This window comes from Bombus bifarius, unplaced genomic scaffold (genome assembly GCF_011952205.1).
Source record: "Bombus bifarius isolate JDL3187 unplaced genomic scaffold, Bbif_JDL3187 scf7180000008006, whole genome shotgun sequence".
Classification (NCBI taxonomy): domain Eukaryota; kingdom Metazoa; phylum Arthropoda; class Insecta; order Hymenoptera; family Apidae; genus Bombus; species Bombus bifarius.
Genome location: NW_022884384.1, coordinates 92395 through 107653, shown reverse-complemented (window position 1 = coordinate 107653; position 15259 = coordinate 92395). Strand labels below are relative to the sequence as shown.

Here is a 15259-nt window from a genome sequence, read left to right as displayed (position 1 = left end):
CACAATTATTAATAATCGTATGGATAATGCGATTGATTTACGAGCTTCCGTAGGAGCGCACTAATAATATTATTGCTCGTCGTTCATTTTGGTAGCGGGTGGCGGCGGTTCTTACGGATCCCATAAAACCCGATATATCCTCTCGCGAGTCATTTCTCATTCTACGTGGAGACAAGCGACGCTCCTTTTTCTCGTCTCGTTTTCGAGGACTCGCGTAGACGTGGCTGGAAGCTTATTTAAACGCCTACTGCCGCCCGATATTTTTATATACCGAGGCGTGGCACCGTTCTCTTCTTTGCGCCCTCTTACGCGTCCTCTCCGTGCCTTCCTCCCTTTTTCTCCCTGTCCCTGTTACACCTTTACCATACCTCTAAAACTCTCTTATACGAGTGAAAAGGAGGGAAACGAGGAAAAGAGAACGACCACGGTAACCATTTGTTATAACTTATTGTACTGATATGCGTTCCTCTGTTTGCGTTGGCCTACGCCCACGCAACCACCGTGCTTCCCTTCCTTTTCCCTTTCACCGTTACTTCTCGCTCTTCCCTAGTCGTTCTCGCTTTCTTTGCTTCGTCTTTTTCTTCCTTGTTACATATTGTGTTCCAATACGGACAACCACTCCGGTTGTGTCAATATTTTTCGTGCCCGCGAGGGATGATATTTCGGTTTTCGATGCGATGGGCGTACAATAGCCCTTTAATTGCGTGCTTTCACTGTGCCAAGGGGAGGAATAAAATAATGTACGTGAATTAGTTAGGGCGTTCGTTAGGGTTTCGTGGCTACTTTATACGAGCTCGTGCGATTGTTGAAGGTAATAATGGAGCTTGATTGGAATTTGCTTTCGTTCAAGCCCTGTCTCTTATTTCGAAACAAAGGGAAAACGAAAATACATGGTCTAGTAATAAGATATCGGTAATATTAAAATCGAGGCGAGATCGTTTGAAATCTTTCGCTCTATTCATAACCAATTCATTCTTCGCGTGTTTCTTCCCCCCCCCCCTAAGTCACTGCAGACCGAGCTCTTTATCAACTACGTTCTCCTATGAAGTGTACACAAACGTGTACACGTTTTCCCATGCAACCAAATAAATTCTCCAACGTTATTTTAAACTACGTGCCGTATATACTAGATTAAAGAGGCTTTAGACTAAATAGAACCGGGCACTTAACATTCTTTTCCTTGAACCTGCGTCTCGCTGTTGGACCACCTAACGAGAAAAGTGAAACTTGTTGCTGATAAATGCTCCTCCTCCTTTAAGATAGATCCCAAAACCGTAATCCGTGACACTATCTCCACCTACCAAACGATCCATTTTCAGAAATCATCCGAAAGTATAACGAGATATTCAATTAGCCCTTATCTGTTCAGCCAGCTCATCGACAAAGTCGAAAGCCTAACCGAGCCCCGGCAGGATGACGGGTCAGTCGAATCTACCCCTCGGATCGGCCCTGTGAACGCATTTAAATTCGCGATTAATCTCGATGCGGAGACGTGGCAGCGATAACGCTCATTATCTGGCCCAGGGCAGCGGCGCGAATTTATTTTCGGCGTTGGCTGCACGCAGGAAAACAACGACCGAAGGCGAGAAGGGAAGGAAGGGTAGCTCGAAAGGGGTTGCATGCAGAGGCAATTTATGCGGAGGCACGCGCCACGCCGGCGCGCATACAATTTACTAAATTTCCGGAAGCGGCTGTTAACCTTGCGGACAAGCCTAGCATATCGTCGAGTTCGTCCATTGGAACGACGATCTTCGCGATCGACACGCCGCAACCTCCGATTCGTTCCGCCTCCGAACTTCCGGAAGATGTCCAGCTGCGAAAAGAAGATCGTCGTGGCTTGATAAACTGGCAACCCTTTGCGATTTTCTCGCAAACCGATGGTAACTCTTAATTGGGAGGCACCTTCAGGTGCGCGTGAATAACGATTTTTAACTCCTTTCCATATAACAAATAAAAAACTTTCTACAAGCCTGATGATTCTAGTCGTCAAGCGCGAAATGTTTCGCGAAAGCTGTCATCGACTTTCGATATCGATATTCTTTCGTTACCAGAAAGATAAAAAATAAATTTTGTATCTTTGTAGATATACAGTGTCCACGTTGTGTGTATAAGAAACCCAGTATCGAAGCACGTATGAGATCACTTTAGCTCTCCTTAAATTTTTGCGGTCCAGGTAGCAACAATAGAATGTTTCGATAGTAACATCTGAAAACAAGATTTGAACACTATCTCTCGTGCCATTACCTTTGTACAGGTCAGTAACCATTATTTCGCTCCGAATGCTATTTTTAAATATACCCTATTGTTATGGGCATTCAGATAGTATCAAACAAACAGATAGGGGCAAACAAACAGATTTTCACAGTAAAATGGTAATTTTGCTGAAATTACAAAAATGTTTACCAAACCCCTATCGTCGCTTTATCGATGAATATTTCGTTTCGGTGACCATTTCGATATTCTATCGACAAATGAAAATATTCACGGTGTAAGAAACAACTACGAATAAAAAGCTCATGTCAGATAACTTTTTCACGACTTCAAGGGCAATAATTATTTGTCCAAACGATAAGGACGCCAATAAAGAAGGCCGTAATCAGACACCATCTCTCTTTCCAATCTCCCTTTGACTCGCCTAGGAAATGATTTCTGCCGCGCCCCAGGGTTGCTGCTTTTGTTACGAGCCCTTAAACCCGTCTAATCCGAATACAAAGTATTAGATTTTACGAGGCAATCCGCTGGACAATAGCGGCACGAACCTAACGCAACATCGAGCCATATTATACAAGCGGCGGCACGAAGGCATCTTCAAGATAGAAACACCGGAAAGCACGATGCCTTACGATCTTTCTTCGGCATCTACCTCGTCCTTTTTCTTTTTCTTCCTTTCGTCGAAATAATTACCGACGACGGCCGGTTGATTTTCAATCTGCCCCCTTCCTCATCCTCTTCGACAAAAATCCCGACGACGAACGAAATTCGTGAAATTATTACGAAACTTTTTCCGCTTGTCCATCGTTAAACCCAACTTCTCTCCCCTTCGATAAAATATCGTCCGATAAAATCGCGACGAGGCCGCGAGGGTGCGAGCGATTAAACGAAGTTGCTCGACGGATTCGAGTGCGAAACGAACTCCATCGTCGAAACCGGACTGAAAACGTGCTTCGTGTAACGAGCCGAAATTCGAAAGTTTCCACGAATACCCCGAAACTACTTTGTTTCTGTGATAGCCTGCTTCCCCTGCTGTTCGTTCGGGTTTGCTCGTTTGGAAAAAAAAGAAAAAGAGCCGAATCCTGACGATATTAGGATATGGTTAGAATTATCGAAAAATAAGATGGAAAATGTTTTCAATAAATAAAATTTTCTCCAAGATCACTGTGAATTAAGTGTCTTGAAATTAAGTATTTTAATTGGAAAAAATAGTTTTTACAGCAAAACGCGTTTTCTGTTTCTTGGGTAAGTCAGAAACGTAGAATTCGGTAGGCGTAACGTGAACTCTTGTAACAGACTGTAGCCTTCCAAGTCTCCAGAAATATCTCGAAATTTCTCCACTTCGGTCGCAAACGAAAAAAGAATTTTGTACCGATGCAGCATCGTCAAACGGAACGAAGGTCGTGAAACAGGAAGCTAGTTTCCCCCTGGGGTGTCAAGCTCTCGGCTGGGAAATATTATGCCAGGGCACACGGCTACGAGCATTGTCGAATTTGAAAGTCCCTGCCAGCTGTGGCGGCCCGGTCGTCGTCGACGCTTGCCTAGAGAAGCTACCAATGCGGGATTAAATGCAAGACACGAAAGCAATTTGCCGCGGCAGCTGCTCGACATCTGCGGATTGCATTCTGCTCGCAACCTTCGCGATCTAAGCTCGAATAGTTCTAGTACGGACGAGCCGGGTTCCGACTCGAGTTCCTACCTCCCCGATCACGTTCGCGCAGATTACACGGACGATTCCGTCCACTAGGTTTACCTGTAAATAGAAATCCCAGCACGGAAACGATCCTCGAAATAGGAGGGACGTGATGGTCCAGCTGAAAACGGACGAGATTTTTAACGCACGAAGCTGGACAATGGACTTCGTCGATCTTGAATCGGAGGAAATTTCGGGAGATTTCGAGCGATCGGGGTGGAACCGGTAGTTTCAGTTTGTTAGAGAAATAAATTGGTTCGATTGGAAATTTCTAAGAGAAGAGTAGGATCGAAGGAGACTCGGATGAAGTTTATAAAATCCTTTATGTCACGAAGAAATATCAAGCGATGGAAACTACCCGGTAGTTTCAAACGAAAGAATATTAGAATTATCTTTGCATGATAATAAAGATGACAATTGGTGAACTCGAAAATTTTTTTGTGTATCTTTTTTTTGGATTATAGATTCCAAAAAAGGATTTGGATTCAGATCTTAGAAAAGGAGCGAGGAAACGAAATGATTTAGTAATATTATTATTATTAGTAGTAGTGATAGAAATATTTAGTAACATTGGAAACTCAGAAAACGATGTTGTAACAAGAGTTGTTCGCACATATCGGAATGCTATTACGAACTCACGTCGGAATGTTCTAATGGCGCGTGAAGAGGAAGTTCAAATGCGTGTGGAAACTTAGAGATTAAGCCGAGAATGTTCAGAGGAATATAAAGCATTTTAGAACGAATATTTCCCAGGAAAACAAGCCAATGAATTTTTTAACTGGACCGAATTTTAACATTGAATTGCAACCTTATTTCACCGTTATGTTTCTTTAACTTCTCAAATTATTCTTCGAGGGGATGAGGTTTCCGCATGAAGATATAAAATGACCCAGATGTAGAAAAAGAAGCAAAGAGAGAACGAAACAATTTCGAAGTGTCAGAGGCTCGTGACAAGTCATCCGAAAACCTCGACTTCATCTTGAAGCGCGAGTAATCACTCCATAAAGGGAACACGGTTCACCCTCGGAAAGCGAAAGAAATGGGGCGCCGTGTATGTCAATGAAACTGTCTCGCCGTCGAAAATAAAAGCGGCTGCTCACGATTTGGGACGTCGACGATAAAAATAAGTGCACTCGGAGGGTCTCGGAATTCCCACCAGCGATAACAGATTAAGTACTAAACTTGCTAACACTCTGCGGTGCAACTTACTTGGGAAGAAAACTTAAATCAACCGCATTTCGTTGCATGATGCTCCGGAATTTTCGATCTGGTGATCGATCCGGAATTTTCCTGATAATTGACACTATCATATTGAATGACATGCATAGTGAAAAGAAGTGTACAAAACAAGGAAACTGGTTACAATCGGGTTCGATAAACAGATTATAGGACCCTTTTACACTTCGACAAGAGCCAGTTATTTTAACTGGTATTGGTGTAAGTAGCCACGATACAAAATTATATTTATTTTGAATACCTAAAAAGAGAAAAAAAGAAAATTCATTATATTATTCCTTTAGTCATCGCTGCAAAAGTCGTTACATCATTGCGGGAGAAAATGTAACACGTAGTAAGAATTTTAAAATAAAATTCTAAAATCAGTTATTTTGACCGGTGTGATAGTCCTAGTATTAAATTTGACCGTGTGATTAAATGTTGGTACAAACAAAGATTTGTTATAACAGCGTTGAAATACTTTTAAAAATGTATCGATATAGATGTGTAGAGAAATGTATAGATGTTCTAAATCTTCGATATTCTGAAAAACTGGAACGGTAGAAAATCCTAGTATAATCCACACCAAATGAGATCATCGTATGTAAGATGTTCCAAGGAAAGAGCCTATTCATTGGCGTTGAATAATGATACGAAGAACGTGTTTCACTCGCAGCAGTCTTCACGCGGGCAGAATGAAAAGCGAAAGCAGCTGAATCATACCTATTCTATCTCGCATTCGCTTCTATCTAAATTTCAACATCTTGGAGAAAAACCATGATCTTCGAAACTATTTCATATTCTTTCTGGACTAATGCTGCGTCCAAAACAAAAAAGAAAAAAAGAAAAAAATTGTGGGAACCGGCAATATAACGATTTAAAGGCGTTTTAAAGGCATGTTCTGGTCAGATTCCTGTTGAGATAAAAAAAGAAAATACGTAAGAATGCCCCGTGTCCGCAACCTAATGATCGCGTAAAATTCCTCAAACTGTCGACTGGACGTTAGATCGAGATAATCTTCGTGGTAACAAGCTACCTTCGTCGGAACTTCGTCCTCCAGTACCGTTACGATGTTCTTTAAGTATAGAATATGGTCGGGCCTCTACAGGAATGCCAGCAGTGACATGCTCTCCAAACATCCAAGTTCGGCTAACATCGAAGGGGCATTGTCGTAATGTTCGATCTTTCGAAAAGCTCTCTCGACGCTCTTACGAAGTAGCGTGTTTCAAAGTTACCGAGTTTCAAAGTCCAGCGTCGAGAAGTTTCCGAACCGGTGAAATCACATTCGCGAGGAAGAAACAGAGGAAGGAAGCACGACGCAGGAACTGAAAGGAGCAAAGGTTATGTACGGTCACGGTCAAACGACTGGCGTGAACGTGCTTAGTCACGTAAAGCTTTTCGTCGACGGATTTGTAGTTTCCACGTGCCAGCTTATGCCTAATATGCTCGTAATATGCACGATCATTCCTTACGACAGGAATTCGGCTACTGCTCGTAGATGTTTTGTTTCTAATATTTGGATAATTCTATAGGGCTATTTAAGTTAAGTACTTTGACTTGTCTCAAATATTTGGTCGTTACGAGACATTTCGCACTTCATTCTTGTTTCGAGTTTTAGTATTTGCTTTAGACATAGTTGACTTCGCGTTCACATTAGTAAATAGAATCATTAACAAAATGATGACCAACTATTTACGACCAATGATTCACTATCAGCACTGAGTCACGACACGACAAACGTATTATCCATAATAATTAGCCAGAACGTCGATTATTATCGACTAATAACGTTAAAAAGAAACCAAACAACTGCGCAAGACCTTTGACCTCTACAAAATATCTGTTCCTACCTACTAACATGCAATCCATCCATAAAAAGGAAAAAGACCTATTTTGTAGCACCAATAATTCCCACAAACAAATTAAAAAATAATATCCTACACTGTAAAACCCACTCGAATAAACATCATGAAACATATCAAAACAAAATTTACAACTTCCTAACCATTTTTTACCCCCCCCCCCTCTCTCTCTCTTCCCGAATCTCTATACACGTTCATTCTAAATCGGGCAACCACGAAAAGGTCAATCTCTTATGTCGAAAGATCTCCCATTCGCGGACGAAAAAGCAATCGACAACCGATCGGCTTTCGATCGCGAAACGGTAACAGGTTCCCGAGTTTCGTAATCACGTGTTTAATCAGGAGCACGCCAGGGAATCGCGTTCGGCTGAGAATCACGAGGCGGACATGGAACAATGAGAAACGATCGCGGATCGTGGCCGCTGTTCGCCGAGTGTTCCATAGCGCGCGCTACTCGTTCCGCTCGATTAATCCGGCCCCGAGTGTCGTGCTGGCATTTCCGTGTGAAAAAGCACCCTTTTGTAAGCCACGAGAGCGAACCGGAGCACCCGGAAGCACTCGCAGGGAGAACACGATGATGGGTCTTGACGCGACGAGTCTGTAATCCTCGCATTGTCTCTTCATCGCATCTTCGTCTCTTCGTTCTCTGCGCGATCCACCTACACAACGATACCCTGGGAAATCCGTACCTTTGTTAAGGGCCGCGCAAGATTCGGATTGCTTCTCGATCTTCTCTCAATGTTACCGGTGTATTGCCCGGAATCGGGAAATCCACACCGTTTCTAACCGTTCCTTCCTATATACGGAGATGTCGAAACGTTTGAAGAGAGGCATTAGATTCGAGATTTTTTGAGCGATCGTGGCAGCTATGGTGACGTTTCACGATGGTTTTCTGCCATACAGTACAAGTTGAAATATAGCTATAAACTGATAAACTAAATCCCGAACAGGTAGTTTCTTCAATTTCAGAAAAATCCTGTTACATTTTTTGGGTTTACATTCACCTGCTAATATTTAGAGATTTCCCTAGTCTCCGTAGCTTACAGTAAAAGACAATTTCATCAAAACCGAAACCAGCATACAGATACAATACCTGGCAGAGTTCATCCAACTGCTCTCCAATTTCTCTTACAGCGCGTATAATGTAGCCGAGCGCGGTGTGCAACATCTTACGTCCGTCCATAACCGTTACGCCGCGCGGGGCGAGAATGCACATAGAAATGGCTGTCGTAATCTGGCCGCGACATTCTGTGGCTACGTCTCGCGTTACGTTCCTCCTGCAGCTGGGGTGACAATAAGAAAGCCGATACCCTCGCGGTCGAGGTTATCTGCGCGACGTTTCGCGATTGTCCAGTTCTCCGGGACGCGGAATCGCGCTCGTTAGATAGAGAATCTAACACGGAATCGTCGGGAAAATCAAGAGAATTTACTCGATGCCTCGGTTAACTACATTACCAGCGTTCCGTATTATCAGGCGAATCCACTTAGAAAATATAGCGCGTCAGCCCCGGAATCCAGCAGGATATCCCAAGGAACGCGCAAGTTTCTGAAGCCAGCGATCTACCGGAAAGCTAAGCCAAACTACATTATCCTAAGCTTAGAAATATTTGCTTCGTTTGACAGCTGAAGCTCAGCACAGTTTAACTCAGGAAACCTTAGCTTCGAAGAGAAAACATCAACCTGATACTGTATGTTGTAAACGGATCAATTTGCCTTCCCTTTTAGAATAGAAAGAAAGGAACAAGAATGTCCAACATCGTGTGGATCGTAACGAGGTGTTTAATTGGGGTACGAGGGATACTTCTTCCTACTTTTATCGAAGTGTCGTCCTCGCTTTAAGTTTGACCGATATCGTTGAAACCACGAGAACCTTGACTTTGTGATAAATGACATTCCATAAAGAATCTAATCAGGTCTAGCTAGAGCTTCAAACCAGTCCGAACAACCAGAAATTCCTAATGGTGGCAACGACCACTTCTCGTTAAATTTACGACCATCACCACGACGATCGTTTCAACTTGTCTATAGAAGAATCTGAATAATCAAGCCCTAAACATTCCTAAAGCGAAATAATCTCACCTAAAAAGCGAAAGCGTAATTGAAACACAGAAATTCAAAGATCGTTACAAGGTTAATAACGACACGCGTATCCATTTTACAATGGAACAAGAAAAGCAACAAATACTTCCAATTTCTTTTTAAGCTCTCTCACCTAGGCGATTACAGTAATTTCGAATAAACAATAGACCTACGATATCGAACGAGTGTGATCGGTTAGAAGAACGAAGGGGTCGAAAGTGCACGATATCCCCGAGGCTGTCGATGATTCCATCGCTTTCGCCTGCGATTCTTTCGTTCGCGAGAGAATAGCGAAGTTGAAACACGTTCTTAGTATGGAGACCCCTCCAGTCTGGCGCCAAGCAATAATAACCATTCGCCCACGCCGAGATCTTTCTCTCTCTCTCTCTCTCTCTCTCTTTGGCGAGGTTTTTGCACCGAATGGCCGACCAGTCGCAGAATCCCCTTGCAACGCTAAGCAAAAAGGTCCATCGGGCCTGGTGAATCGATATCACGTCGGCTCGCGTTTAGCAAATCGTTCGAAGCAACGTATCTGCTCGTCGCGTTATGTCCACTTCGATTCATCGGATGTTCTTGTATGAATTTCAAATTACAGCCTTCACGACTGAAAATCCAAATCCGAGTCACGCTATCGGAAAACTATGGCTGCGTGACATACTACGCTGCGACATCGAGGGAAACATTATTTTACAGTTGCATTTGACCGACTTCGATTGTAAAAATTTGCTTCGTTGTGAACGATGGTGTACTTTTTCGAAGTTAAGGTAGATATTCGTGATTGTGATCTGAATAACTAAAGAAATAGGATCTAAATAGAGATTTGTTTCACCTACTACGTATTCCAACGAATATCATACTTTGCACGTTCTATATGCGTTCTATACTTAATTAAATAAATCTTTTCATCGGTTTTCTGTACTTCTCAATTTCGTCAAGTCGATCAATATGTCTGTTGAATCGCTTAATTCTACGTAAGTGTATAACTATACGAAATGGGAGGATTTCAAAAGAAAACTTAACAATAATAAAATAAATCACGTAGAGAAACGAAATCAATTCGTGACAAACAAAAAGTGATTCGATAAGCGAGTATATTACGAGCTTTCAAGAAGCTCGTGCCAATTGAGTAGACTGGAAACGAGATAAAAAAGTAATTCTCTGTTCCAGCTGTCTACCAAAACAGATAATAATTTCTCCTCGATCGATTGAATCGGGGGATGATAAAAGATAACCTCCGTCCTTGAAGTATGGAGGGTGCGCGGAACTCGTTCGCCCCACAGTCCAGTCGTCTTCGTGCAATAATGATCGTCGGAAAGCGCATATCGGCCTCGAGCACGGCCAAAGGAAACGCATAAATCCAGAGTATTCCTCCTCCTTCGAAAGGTTCGTAATCTCCTTTCGACATCGAAACTCGTTTCTTCGTATTGCATAGCAGATGCGAGCTTTTCCAGATGCCATTTCACGTACACCTCCCGCCCTCCATCTTGCCATGCTATCTAGGGCATGGAGGGCAAGACGAACGAAAATAATGAGATTAATTCGTTAAGCAAACGCGTTGACGACACCATTCGCCTCCCTCAGCCACGTGTGGACGGCAACGTTCTTTTTTCTATTTTATTCCATTCGTTGTTTCTAAGCCTACGATTCGAAATACAGCTGGACGATGAAAAAGAAATGGATCTACAAGTTTTTCTTCTTTAAATGTAGACACGAGTGCTTTAAGATATATTAGTTCAGTATGGTAATACGAGAGTGAGAGCTTTTTATTGTGTAACGATGTGAAATTCTTTTGGGTCACGGAGATTTTGTTTGAGTAACAAAGAAAAGAGTTTCCGGTGTGTTGATGGCCTTTTTTGTAAGATCCTACGTAGACCTACTTATAAAAACAGAATTTCCAAATATTTTTCCATTGTAGATTATTTGTAGATAATTTTATAAAACTGAAAAAGAAACTCAAGTATTCGTAACATTGCGGTAAAGTATACATATCCATTCAATCCAGAATCGAAAGCTCCTCCACCAAAATCAATCGATAAATCCGAGCTACTCACGAGAGCTGTCCAAGAGAGCTAACTCTCCTGATTCAAAGCTGTTAATAAAGGAAAGAAGAACGGTTTCGTCGAGGTACGTGACAGATCAGTTCTCATCTCCGCAAACAGGAATTAGAGCCATCGCGTTAACTTCCAAAGCAATCCAGTCGTCCGTGACGACCCACCCCAAGTCATCGTGACTCGGATTCTTTCGACCAGCGTAGCAAACAACGACGAACGAATGACACCTGAGCGTGGCTGACTCCGTATTTTTTTTTACAGCCTGTCGACACGGATTATGATAATGCTCGTTCTCTCCTCGTTCCGTTTGATCGGCGAGGGAGAGAGAACGTTCTAGGGTGGATTCCCGGCACGAGACAGCCGAAAAACAGGGTTGGTGGCACCCGGTGAGTCATGCTTCATCCCCCACAACGTGGAAGCGCAGGATGAGAGGGTGAGCAGCCACGGTGACTGGTCGCCAACATCCCCCCGGTATTCTGCCTGCAGCGCCGCACTGCCTATGAGTTCCCTCTTTGCGATTGAAATTATATTTCCCTCCATCTCCGGGCATTCGCGTTCGATGCTGTCATACTACCTCGTTTCGCTTTCGTGGAAATCGCTTTAACTACCAACTCCCCGGTCTGAGTACGGATTGTAATCGTACTCGACGTTTGATGTTTCGACGAGCAGATTTTTGGGTTTGTTGAAGTCTGTTGGAGTTGATACAATTGGGAAAATATCGTAAATACGTGGAATATGATGTTTCTCAGCAATAGTAACAGATGTTCGATACACAACTGTACGCCGATTATGATCATACTCAACGTTTGATGTTTCGGTCAGATTATTAAAGTTCCTCGATGTTCGAACAGAAAATTAATTATAATAGAACATAGTGCTTGCCGGGAGTAGCGATAGATTTCCACTCTGGCATGTTAATAGCCTCGTTTATTTTCTATATACACGTTTTTCCTTTTTCTACGGTAATATATCCCAACGAGTAGACATCCTCGGGAAACCGCCCACGATAGACCGTCAAAAAGTCGTCTTCGTGCGGCATTGTCCGTGTAACGAGTAGGAAAAAAGGGAAACACGAGATAGCGGGTAATCACGCGACACCGCATGATTTACCGAGACAAGGAGTGCGGCAAGGCGGCGCAATTCATAAATTATACCAATTCCGCGGAGCGATCGTTCACGATCGACGGGGAAAAAACGACGTGGCGAGCTATAAATCTCGTGGTGTAATTTGCGGACGGAAGAGTGTTCGAGAGGAACGCGTGTCTCTCGAAGCGCGTCACGAAGAGGATCGATCGTGTGTGTCCACCTTTTCCTTCGATTTTGACTAACAAATTTTCGAGGGCGAGTTTAGGCGGCCCTCGGCCGTGCAGCTGGCGCTGAATCATCCTTGGCCCTTTGGTCTGGAAGCACGACGTTGCCAAGGTTTCGAAGCGGCTTCCAGCGACTTTTATCGTTTCCTCTTATCGAGCTCGGGTCTAGGAAGAAAAAACGAGCCCGTGCCCGTCTCTGATACTGAACAGAGGCTACCAGAGCTCACGTGACTTCCGTCTTTCGCCGGTACGCTGCTGTGATAACCGCGACGTCGCTGATCCTCGTTCGATGTATTCGCCGCGTGGCCACGAGCGTTCACCAAAACACGAAACAGATAACGAACACGGGTTACATGGGTAATTAGCCTAATCTGTAACACGATTTTTTTTCACTGCTGGTTTGCAGCGAGCTCGATCGTTAAGTACAGGGAACGGAAGCGTGAAGAATGTTTCGGTGAAGGAGATTGGATGGTTGAATGTTGCGATTTAATAATGGGTTAGATCGAGTGCATCGTAATATGTTCCGCGCATTGCTGTTTTATTCGTTACTCATCTCGTTTCCAACAAAACAAATCTACATATTCATCTATTTATATTTTCATTACACTGCTTACGTTACTCCGAATCATCCTCTCTATCAATCGAGCTCAACCTCGCTTAATTACCACATATTTTCTAACCACAAAGGAAGCTTTCCACATACGACAACGAGTATTACAATTGACAAATTAAGAACGATGTATCAGAATCAGAAAACGGCGATTACATCATGAAAAATATTTCACGAAACAGCGAAGCACAGCGCCTTAAACCAGAAACACAGCTGCAAACGCGAAATCACTACATTACCTCCCACGCTTTATGCAGATACCGCTCGACTCTCCAATTTCCCCTCTCCCTTTGCGCAACACACGACAGACCTTATTGATCGCAACGTTTCAAGCACATTACGATCAAACTATCGATCTTTCGTGAGCGCGTTAAATGTTTATATCGCGGCCACGCATTATTAAGCCGTGCGTACAACAGTCGCCTGGCCCCGTGCTCCATCGAGCCTGGGGCTTCAGCACCGTAATTCAAGCAGCCACTTCAGAGGCAACAGAACGGCCGCAACAATGCCCGTAACTGTAGATTCGAGGTAACTTTACACTCGAGTCCATTTTCTCGTTGCCCACTTAAGCTCGTTGCAACGTTCGCGCCCTGTCGGTCGTAGGAAAGGGTTCGTGACACGTGTTCGAATTTCCCTTAACGGCCATTGCACGCTTATGCTGTTCGACCACCCCGCGTACCAATTACCCGGAGGTAACTCGAGATACCATTACTCCATCGATGCAACGAAATCGCGACGCTCCTCCGTGAGGGTATCGTTAGGGAAATCGAGGAATCTAACAGGGACTTTGCACGCAAACGAAACACGGTTGCACGTGATTGTTGGTGCAGATTCGGTTGAAGATCCGATGGTGACACACGATAGTCTCGCTACGAAAGTTTAAAATAAACCATCCACAGTCTTCTGATAGTAAATGATCGTAAATATGGAGTACAAACTGGTATGAGAATATAGGTGATGAAGAGTCTGCACGAATGTTGAAGATGGAATTTTAAACGAGTTCTGGAGTTGCACGATAAAAGCACGAAGAAGATCGAATCGCTCGATTTAATAAACATCAAATTTAAAATTTCTTCTTAGCACGTAACCGTAATTTCTAAATTTGAAATTTCATTCTAGAATGGACAACGTAAATTCAACTTTCCAAAGAAAAACCATCCTTGGTACGAAATATTCTCCTCGAAAGAAGAGAAGATAATATGAAATAAGATAACGCGTAACGAACGAATCAACATTTTGCTTCCATTGAAATATTACATTCTAACAGTAGTACTTCGTGCCATTCCAGAACTTCCAGATAGATCCATCAAGTGTTTAAAAGCAACGAGAGAGAAGACCTTCCTCCGCTCCAACTTCACCGCTAAAATCATAACAATTACGGCGCTGCTCGCCGGAAGGAAGCGTCGTAATAACTTCTTACTTCGCGCAGCCTCGTAAAGATTAAAAAGGGGCGCGGAGGGAAGGGTCAAGGTGAGATAAAGCAAAATTAATGGCAGACCTAAATCCCTGCCCGGTGGATCTCCGCGAGTTTGCCTCACGGCTGCAAGAAAGAAGCTCGCTGAATTTACGTGGCTGTGAGCCAATGTAACGCGCTCAACGTTGATTTCAATTACTACCTGTCGAAAATTCCCGATAATTTTTAGGAGATTGGCGACGATCGTTGCATGAAATATGATCGAGCTAGCTATACGAACATAAAGTGCACAGAATTTCTGACTATCGACGTCTAATATTGAAATACTAGAAAGTGTGCTGGCTTTTTCACGTTCCTGCAAAGTTCCATTGAGATCGATGAGTAACGTCGGTGTTGCCCTCACACGTTGCTCGACAGGAACGAGATCGGCGTGAAGATCGGAGCGAACTTTCGAAACGTTCCTCGTGCGTGGCGACGCGTTAAATTAACACGCAGACTTTTCCATTAATAAAAGAGACCGCGTGTATGGTGACACGCGTCTCGAACGTGACAAACCATACGCGGTTACGTAATCGAAAATTGACGATTTTTACGACGAACGCCGTGGACCGGTTTTCATCGCGCTAGTCCACTCCAACACACGAGCTTTTAATTATTCCTAGATTCAAAACTGCTATATTTTGTCTCTGTTCTCTGTGTCGAATACTATGAGAAAATACGAAATAGTGTATAAAATATAGGGGCGCGTGAAAACGAAATTTAGCTAAAATATATTCGACGAATCAATTTCTCAAGGCTTAAATTTACAAATAAA

At 43.3% G+C, this 15259-nt stretch overlaps 1 protein-coding gene across 3 annotated transcripts in view; it reads right to left on the bottom strand.

Moving 5' to 3' along the window:
- LOC117206308 (amyloid beta A4 precursor protein-binding family B member 1-interacting protein-like) overlaps nt 1-15259 on the bottom strand; it is a 146104-nt gene that overhangs the window by 51949 nt on the left and 78896 nt on the right. The window lies entirely within an intron of this gene.